Below are 11,220 nucleotides of genomic sequence, written 5' to 3' on the forward strand. Positions count from 1 at the left end.
ACCTTCTCGGGTGGCATAAATTTGCCTATTTAAGAAAGATTCAAACATCGTCTAAAATAACTCTAGGTGGTAGTTCACATCTTAGTCTTGTAAATTACTCAGAAGGTGCCCATGTGGGCTAACATTTTGTACTTGTGAATTCTATAATTTTTCATTTGCAGTGCAAATAAGAAGTCTATATTTTGTTCTCAAATTTTTTGTTGTTTCTTTTTTTTCTGTTATCAGTTTATGGTTTTAAGGAGATCACCATTCATTAAAATCATAAAATTGTAAGAAGTAGGGATGTCATATTCTAAGAGAAAGTGTTGTACAAAGATATGTTGTAGTAACATGAGAACAAAAAAAATGATTATGTAGTGTTGGGTGATACTTCAAAAGATGATGTTCTAGTAGTCCCTCATATTCTGGACAACCACAACAAAAATTACCACACACCCTCATAAATGTTAGATGGTCAACAAGACTAAGTATATTTCTAGACATATTTTCTCCCTCTTTTTATTCTATTTTATCAATAGATGCTAGTGTATCTAAATTTTATGATGAAGTTATGTAGGTGGGTACAAAGATTTAATGGGAGTCTACAATGAAAAAATAAATAGACTCATTGCTAAAAAATTAGACACGAGATTTATGCAAGTTACCTACACGAAAAATGGCTTTATATAATAAATGGGTTCACAAGCTGAAAGAAGATGATGGAGGTAAGAAAATATTTAAAGCCAAGTTAGTTGTAGAAGGATTCACACAAAAAAAAATATTGATTTTGATGAGATATTTTCTCTAGTTGTTAAAATGTTTTCTATTCTCACTATTTTAAGTATTGTGGCTATTGAATATTTGTATTTGGAGTATCTTGATGTTAAAGTAACTTTTCTCCATGGTGATTTGGATGAACACACACACACACACACACACACACACACATGTGGTAAAACTAGAGGGATTTGAGGTCAAAGATAAGGAGAATATAGTTTATATATTAAATAAAAGTTTATATGAATTAAAGAAAGCACTCAACAATGGTATCTTAAATTTGAAGTTTTATGCATCAGCATGGATACACTAGGTGCCATTTAGATCATTATGTTTATTTTAAGAGGTTGGATGATGAAAATTACATTATTTTATGCTTATATATTGATGATATGCTTCTAGTTAGGTCTAATGTGGATTACGTTAAGGGGTTAAAACAAAAATAAGAATATTCATTTTCTACAAATGATTTGGGGGTAGAAAAACAAATCATTGGTATAAAAATTTATAGAGATAAGAAGAACAAAAAATTGATGTTATCTTAAGTTGATTATATTGAGAAGGTATTGCAAAATTTCTCTATGAAGAATGCAAAAATTTTCAGCACAACTCTTCCTGGTCATTTCAAATTGACTAAGGAGATGTGCTCAAAGATACAAGAAGAGGAGGAAAAATATGTCTAATGTACTTTATAATTCAGCTGTAGGAAGTTTGATGCATGCTATTGTATACAATAGGCTTGATATTATACATGCTAGAGGAGTTATTAGAAGGTATATGAGTCATCCTAGAATTGAGAATTGGAATATAGTCAAATAGATTCTTAGATGTTTGAGAAGAACATGTAGTAAATTTTTACATTTTGGGGGCTATATTCAAAATCTAAAAGGATATGTTGACTCAAATTTGGTAGAGGATCTTGATACCAGGCAAAGTACTATAGGATATATATTTACTATAGGTGGGTTAGTAGTGAGTTGGATTTGTTAGTTGCAAAAGAAAAATATTTTATCTAGTATAGAGGCAGAGTTTATTGATTCTATAAAGTTATCCAAAGAGATGATATGGCTTTAGTTCTTCATGCAAGAAATTCAAAACTCATAAAGGGATACTTATTTGTTTACAAATAGCTAGAGTGTGATACATCTTGCAAAGAATTCATCTCTACATTCAAAGAAAAAGAACATACAGTTGCATTACCATTTCATTCATTTAGTTTTGAATGATGGAAAATTAAAGTTGGAAAAGATACATACTAATGATAATCCAGCATATATGTTTACAAAGGAATTGAATAGGGAGAAGATGCACCCCTCTTCAGCTTTGGTTGGTCTTCAAGGTTGAACAAGATAAGAGAACAAAAATGTCAAGGGTGGTTTAGATTCTAGTGTGAGCTACAAGTTTAGTAGTGCTATGACTAGTCTCCATGTGGGAGGTTATTGTTGTTGATTCTTATCAGTCACCAAATGAGATATTGTTATGATGTGGATCCTAATTAGACTCAAAGGTTGATTTTTCCCACTATATTCATTGTGGTTTCTCCCTAAATTTTACTATGGGGGTTTGTGGATAGTGCCCCCAAGCTCTAGGAGTCAAGGGATAGTACTTCTTGTGGGTTCCTAGGGTAGAACCCCTTGTGGGGTCCTTGGGTTAGTGGTGCTGGGAGTTACTTTTTTCTATTGGTTGGCTTATTCTAGCCCTAATTTTCTAAGTAGAAAAAAAATGTATAAAAAAGCTTAGGGTTATGGATTGTTTGATAATGTATGAATAGATTGTAGCTTCTTGTGGTGGTATTGAGATGTGAGAGATTATACATTGCAATTAGGTTACAATCACTGGATAATAAGAAGATTAGACTTGTTGTTGGTGGACGCAGCTATGGGATTGCATGAACCACATGAAATCTTTGTGTCTTGTATTCTCTTCTATGTGATTTCTCATTTTTTGATATTGGTTATATTTGCATGTAATTGTTATTTCTATCTCATTAATCTCAAAATCATATTCAATGGGTACTTGAATGAGTTTGACTATGATTGTATATTATTGGTTTGTTTGTTTTACAATCATGTATTATTGTGATTAAGTATTGAAGATCATGCATGTTCAAGTCACACTAGATGAATTGTAAGTTAAAGAAGGCATACAATATTAACCAAGCTACTATAGTTGTAATTGAGTGCATGGAGAAGAAGAGTTAAATTTTAGTATTAACTGAGTGTGCATTTCTTGAGTAAAGTTATAATGTTATCTGAGCTTGAACATAAAGAGAAAGTTAAGAAAATATTTGCAAGAAAACTTGCAACAAAAAAAAAAAAAAATTCACATAACCCATAATAGATCTAAATAAACATGCAATTAAAATCCACATGCAAAAAAACAAAAAACATACCTAAAAAATTGTGACACAAGATATACCCTAGGAAACCCTCATTAAGTAAAAAACCCAACCTCCAAGAGCATCCATCACCATGTATTATTCAAAATATACCATTACAATACAACCATGGAAGCCTTCAAAGCCATAGCCAAAACCAAGAAATTCATGTGAACAAGCATGAATCCAAACATCCCATGCCATGCTTCCAACCTTCACAAACACTCCCTTGGCTAACCTATCAAGACTTGTCCTACTCAAGTCTTATCTATTTTTCCCTTTTATCTTGTCTCTACAACTACCCTTGTGGTTGCTTATATAGTAGCAAGTCCTACAAAACCACCAAGTGGTATTACATAAACCATGTGCTACCTAACCCATTGACCCCACATTTAATATTAGAAATTTAATTCTTTTCCCCAATATTAAAAAATTACATCAAATATTATCACAATGTTATAATATAGAACTCATCAAATATATCCCATGGGAATATTTGCATGTTGCAAGTCCATCTAGGTGCTCCTAGGTGCAACATTACATAATAAGATAAAATAATATGATATAAAAATATTATGAAATGCGTACAACACCCATTATCTCAACAATCTCCCACTTGTTGTATACATTGCATAGGGCCAATTTGTAGCCACATAAATGAACAAGGAAACAATTCCTCCTTACACATCCATTGTCATGAATCAAAGTACACCATGCACTCCATCCTAGTACCTAAAACAAAATGAAAGTATTTAACATCTCAAACATGAATGATGCCACCTCCTATTATGCCACTTCCACCAGACATACATAGAAGCCATCCAAAGAGAAAGCCACCCAACCTATCACATTAAATATCATAAAATCATGTACCAACTAAAATGTGAAGCACAAATTATTGATCTAAAGGTAATCACATGTATCTTTAGTTTTCAAAATACCCATAGCTTAAATAGCACCCACAACAAGTGCCAAACTCATCCAACTATCCATACCTCAAAAGGTATACCAAGAAGCTCCCACTATAAAAGATAATGTCAAATCTATAACAAATCCACTCAAACATCTCAAAGAAGTGAATCCATGTAGTATCAATGACATCCAAAATACATAACAAGCCTCCAATACTCTCCCAAGTTCTCCACAACCAACAAAGGAAAGAAATAAAGAAATAACCATTCCATCTCTCACATTACATACATGAACACAAACCAATGGTCACAATGTCCAACCAATCTAATATCCAATGTAAGTGAAAAAAAAACATCTAGGAAGATAACCGTGCAAATCATAACCTATATCATGTCCTTCTACACACACCTCTAGATGTAAACTATCCAAGTATGACCTCCTTCATAAAACCCCAACCAAGAAGCCACAACAACACCCAAACCATACCATATAACTAATCATGGATGTAATCCTCTCATAAGAAGATCAAACTCATAAACCATTCCTAAACTAAGGAATAACCATGCCTTATCCAAAGAATATGCCCAATATAAAACCATCTCCCAAACTCAACTAGTATAACAATAACATACACACATGGAGACAACCAATGCTAATCCATCTCTCAAATGAACTCTCCAAAACTAACTCATGTACCATAGCTCAAGATCCATATCCATGAAAGATAAGAACAAATATAATGCACTTGAGATAAATAATGTCAGGCTACACCTCTCAAGTAGTAAACTAGTGAGAAGACTAAGAGTGGGGAATGAGAATGCACATCAATATATCCAAGTCTCAAACCAAGTCTCATCTAAGAACAATATTCTCTCAGGTATCTATCAAGTGAATTCCCCTTGGACGTCCTACTGAAACCATCCCAACAAATACTTCTTTAATCCAAGAGAAATAACATCACCACTATCTTTAAGTATCCATGAGCACCTACAACCAATCAATCCATGCTAATTTAAAATGAAACATAACAATATCATGAAGTATCCAACAAATGATCAATGTACTCAATACCAAGAAATTAAACCAAGATCAATGTCAAAGTTCCAACTATGGCCTCAAGAGCATAAACATGACAACATGGTCTTACCATCTCAACCAAAGAGATAACATGCTTCATATGAGCATACCATAACATGTCAAAAACTCTAAACATGTATCTAGAGTATACCATCAAATAATAATGAAACCATCTTAACACTAATGATAATATGTCAAATGAAAGCATAAACTACACCTTTACTAAGAACCCCATGAGTCCTCAAGATGCAACCATCTCTACACACCATGAAGAAAACCATCTCCACACACCATGAAGATAACAAGTGCACCATGCAAATGTCAAAGATGCTTTTATAAAAATAGGATCTAAGACAAACCTCCAAAATTTTACAATGCTCAATAAATATATCAATGCCAAAAAATCTCACTCAACCATGGTACCGAGTCACCCATAGCATCATAAAATCCATCTCCTACATGAAAATCCCCCAAGTCTACACTCACATAAACAAAGTGTTAGTACCAAGTGAAACCAAGATCTACAAGCCAAGAAGATACAAACCAAACTAGGAACTAATCTCACACTACCACCTCATCATTGCCACAAGCTCCCACTAAATCATGTATCCAAGTTATCCATGACATCATAATGAAAAACCTTCATCTAACCATGAGAATCGACCAGGGCATCAAAACATCAAAGAGCTCAAAGTTCATATCATGAGATCCTTAAAAGAAACCAAATAACCATGATCCTCAACCAAGAAGATATGCCACCATAAAAAAATTAGGAATCGAAGAGAATGAACACCAAGGATGTACCTCTATATCCAAAATGTCATACCAAAATCTATGGTACCGTGATTATATCCATCAACCAAGAAACAAACTCTCAATGTGTCTAACCTATCATAATAAAATAGTCAACCATAATCCTTCACCATGACTATACCTGGTAACAACATCTCATTCCTTCTACATGAATAAAAAAATAAAAAATCATGTGACTTAATCACATAAACAAACCAAATCCAAGCCACCAATCTAAATATACATCAATAATGAAAGATCAATGGGCAAAGACAACCCATAACCAAGTCATAAATGCAACCTATAAGTATAGAATGCTTACAACACCACATAACTTGTAGACCCAACAAGTCATCAAACATATCCAAATCAAATACTGATAACCATATCATCATTAGACTAATATGAAATATGATCTAATAATACAATAAAATCAAATCCAAATCTCCAAAATATACAATGCTATAAACTCACAATGTTACCATAGTCAATATATATCATAAACCATTTAAATCAATATATCATCACATAAACTATTTAAATCAATATATCTTTAAATAAATCATGCCAAACTTGCATCAAATTTGAACCAATGTATTGAGCTCTACAAAAGCTTTTTATTGACTACTCAAAGTCCAAAATCTAACTTCATATGCTCAATTTATGGCCTAATCTATGCTCAAAATAAATAACATCCAACTTTCAGGGTCTTAAAATTTGACAAAATGTCAAAATCACAGAATCAAATCCATACCAAGTTTTAGTGCTTTGATTTAGCTTTCCAAGAACCATAAGAACTTCAAAATTTGATATCTTGAGTGAAAGTTATGACCATTTTACCAAGACAGTCTTTTTACCATTTTCACTACAAATTTTCACTTTTTTTTTTTTGTGAAAAAAATTTCAACTAGATTAAATTTGAATGCTATCATAGGCTAAAAATAAAATACTTTCATATTTTTCTCTCAACATGGCCAAACTATGGTATATTATATATCAAATTTTATAGAAAAATTGACTCGGATCCAATGGTGAGACCTATTTTTGCCAAGCAGGTCATTTCTACAAATTTCCCCTAAAACCCTCATTTAAACGAAACATCTAAAAAACTCTTTTGACCAAAAATTTTATATACCCAAAATCTACCAAAATCTTATAATAACAACAAATCCAAAACTCTTAGATTTGCAATGAATAATCTACAAAACCCCATATATCTTGTCCTTTCTTTTATCCTTGCATGCATTCCCATGGATTCAATCTAAGGTTACAACAATACAACCATAGCTCTAATAGCACTTGTAAGGAAGCTTGGAACAAAATATATAATAGTTTTCACATAACCCATAATAGATTTAAAATAAACATGCAATTGAAATCCACATGAAAGAGAATAGACAACATACTCACAAAAATGTGACACAAGATATACCCTAGAAAACCCTCATTGAGGAAAAATCTCAGCCCCCAAAAACATTCATCACCATGTATTATTCAGAAAAATTACTATTGTAATACAACCATGGAAGCTTTCAAATCCATAGCCACAACTGTGCAATCCATGTGAACAAGTATGAATCCACATATCCCATGCCATGCTTCTAACATTCAGAAATACTCTCTTGGCTAACCTATCAAGTCTTGTCTCGCTTGACTCTTTACCTTTTTTCCCATTTTTCTTGTCTCTATAACTACCCTTGTGATTGCTTATATAGTAGCAAGTCTCACAAAACCACCAAGTGGTATTACATAAACCATGTGTTACCTAACCCACTAACCTCACATTTAATATTGGACATTTAATTCTTTTCACCAATATTAAATAATTACATCAAATATTATCACAATGTTACAATACAACTCATCAAGTATGTCCCATGGGAATCTTTACATGTTTCACATCCATCTAGGCACTCCTAGGTGCATATTACATAATAAAATAAAATAACAAAATATGAAAATATTGTGCAATACCTATTATTGCAACAAGGCTATTTTGAGGCCAATATTTCTTGAAATTTAAGATTGTTAGAGAAGTTTGAAGGATAAAGTCAAAGTTAGTTATGAGATCTATTTCTGGAGAAATTTAATGAAGATTCAATGAAGGAGATTTAACATAATTTTGATGAGCAAAAAGTTCAAGGTATAACTAATTTCTAATAGACTAAATTTGTTGAATCTCAGATCTATGATCATGATTAAGAGGAAAATTTTGGAATGATGAAGTTACCTATTTAAGGAGATGAACAAGATTGCTTTTGGTTGTTGATTAGTTGTTCATGATGTGATGATTGTTATTGATTATGTGAAGTGTAGGAAGACAAAGATAGAAGGTGAACTAAGCATGTTGGGACTCAAAATTGAAGCCTTGATTTTGAGTACCATCCTAAAAATCAAGCCCTATAAGCACTTTTTGATGCATGTGTACCCGATTGTTTATTTGATGCCTAGGAGGTGTTTAATGTTTCTAACACCTTGCATTTAGTATGTCTATGCATTTCATAAAGATAAATTTCCATTTTGAGTCATCTTGTGAAGTTTTGTTGTGAGCAATGTCCAGATCAACTTTTTTACCCAAGTGTCAAATAACGACAGGAGGCCTAGTTTGCATCTAAATATCTTGCACCTAGTAATGTTTCATGTCTTTCTAATTTGGGAATGTATAGTATCCATACTAGAGAACCTCTATTTCATATTTTGAGTTGTTTTGATATGTTTTGTCTAGATTTTCAATCCCTTAAAATTGGTCATTTATTGTTGTCATGTCGATGCAATTTGTTCTGAATTTGGCAAGGCCCTATTTGACTTGTTACAAATTTGACTCATTTGATGAAAATAAGAAAATCCATTTTGAAATGAATTCTAGAGGTCAAATACTTGTTATGTTTCAATTTTGAGCTTATGAAAAATCTGTTTGATAAGTTTTTGAATGCAATTCCAAATGCAATTTGTAAAAGTTTTATTGGTGTCAAGAAATGCATATTGGTCAGTACCCTTGTTTGTGATGTTATAAATTTGAATCTTAGATAAGTGAGATAAAATGGATTATATCATTATGTTCTACTCTGAAAATACTTTTAGTGTGCTAGTTTTCAATTTTGACCAATCTTTCTACACACTTTCCTAGGTTCATTCCATTTGCAAAAATCACTTTTCTACTAGTGTTTCCAGTCTGCAAATTCTAAGTAGCCCATTTTGACCACTTTCCAAATGCGTTCAGTTATTCATCATGAGACCAAATCCTAGATTTATACTCTCCTCATGAAATTGAACCAACACCCTAGTTCTTGTGCCCCCAAGTGTCAATTTGACCTATTTTCAAAGTCAAAATTGAATGCGATTTATAGTTTTATGACTTGTTTACTTGCAAGTAGTTTTGAGAAGGAAAATTTGACAGTCAATATCTTTTGACTGAGATTTTTTCATGAGAATAGATTTGACATGGTGGAAAAATGTGGAATAGAGAATTAGTAGGTTTTTTTTCAGAGCCTGGTCATGTGTTTTGGTCAATTTTTAAAGCCAGTTAGTAGACCCCTCGACACAAAATTTACAAGTTCTAGAAAGAGGTGAATTGAGTTTTAAAAGTTGAATCAACAGTGATTGAATGAATTTTAGTCAAATCTTAGATGAATAGGCTAGTTCTTTGAAAATGAAATTTTCTTTAGTCAGACCCATTTTGGGCCTTGACTATTCCATTAGACTATGCAGTTGTACTTGTGAAGTAAACATGTGTTTGGAGATTAAAATGGTTTTGAATTTTTTATTCTTGTGAGCTTGGGATAATCTAAATAGCATTAGAACCTTGACAAAAGTTAAAGGGAGTTGCATAGTGGTCTAGGACTTTGCTAATGTGTGCTTCCATTCTTACTTTTCTCTCATGGATGAACTGCACAATCAGCCACCAAAAGATGGGAAAGCTATTGATATTGACTTGTTACAACTACCAGGTTGTGTAATGGCTAGTTTATTGGGAACTCTTTTGGATGTGCCAATTATGACATTGATTGCAATATGGAAGTCTCCTTACATGCTTTTGAAAGGATGGTTCCAACTAGTTCAAGATTTTATAGGAAGAGAAGGGCTATTTTATGATATTGCCTACTTACCATTTGCCAGCCTTGCCATCCTTCTTTGGCCATTGGTAGTTGTTAGAGTTGTTTTACCTATATTTTTTTTCAAGCTTTCGTATTGGCCTTTATAGTACTATACTTGGATATCAAGAAGGTTCAATTCAACTGGGATCAAATTATATTGTGTCTGCAATAGCAATGTTTGATGAATATAGCAATGACTTGCTACACATGAGAGAAGGATCTTGTTTTCCAAGCTAGGCCTGAGTACCATTGCAAAAATAAATCTTGCTCTAGATATGTAAAAAAATGTTGCTTACATGATAAATAGAGAATAGACAATGGTCTCAGGGAAGTCAACTTAGTTCCCCATAAATGCATTCCCGAGTGAACAAAGTCACTAGATAATACTTTTCAACAATTTAACTCTATGCAGATATGGGATCATCTTTTTTATTCCTATGAGTTTTATGGAAGAGCTCTAGTGCAAGGAGGTGTGATAAGGCTTTTAGACATTAAGGTGTGGATCTCCACTAAGAAATCTCAAATTCTAAGTGGTGGTCTTTTGGCATACAACATTCTATAGACTCTTTTTCACCCTAAATTTTTTGATTCCCTTGACCTCCTACTCTCTGATGGTGCAGAGCTAACAAAGTGTGATAGAGCTGATGATTGAGTGGTTGAGTGGTTCTTTCACCTGTTGATGATCATGAAAGCACAAATTCAATCACCCAAACTTGAAGAGAGTGAGGCCCTCTACTTGAGAAAACTAGTACTTATTGGTAATAGTTCTGAATGCATGAAGACATGGATAAATGATAGGATTCCACCCATAGATGAGGTGAAGAAGGCCAAATTAGAGGGATTGAGCAAAAGGTTGCAGGGAATTACTACCTCTCTTTCAAGAATGCTAACTTTTTGGCATCAATTTCAGAATGTTTTTAAAGTGTCGTGTCAAGTAGGAACAAAGAAAAAGGGTGATTCAATAAACAAAAAGCAAGCAATGAACCAATGTTCACCTAAGTCATGAGGTGAGGATGTCGCAAGTAAAGTGGGAGTTAGATTTTCAAAAGTCTAGACAATGGTTTTCTATTTTATCTTCATTATCCCACATTGCCCATGTTGGGTGATTTTCATGTGTTTAAATACAAGAGCACACAATAACATAAGTGTCTTAAAGACACAAGTACTTTTGGAAGCACAATCTTGTGTGATGGACCCTAACCGACCATATTT

The 11,220-nt window shown here is 32.9% G+C and overlaps 1 pseudogene; it reads left to right on the top strand.

Annotated features, from left to right (window-relative positions):
- The first annotated feature begins 655 nt into the window (after nt 1-655).
- LOC149553386 (putative membrane protein At3g27390) lies at nt 656-11,014 on the top strand (annotated as a pseudogene).
- Nucleotides 11,015-11,220: the final 206 nt, after the last annotated feature.

Source organism: Cupressus sempervirens, chromosome 6 (genome assembly GCF_028749045.1).
Source record: "Cupressus sempervirens isolate cs-2001-9-10 chromosome 6, ASM2874904v1, whole genome shotgun sequence".
Taxonomy (NCBI): domain Eukaryota; kingdom Viridiplantae; phylum Streptophyta; class Pinopsida; order Cupressales; family Cupressaceae; genus Cupressus; species Cupressus sempervirens.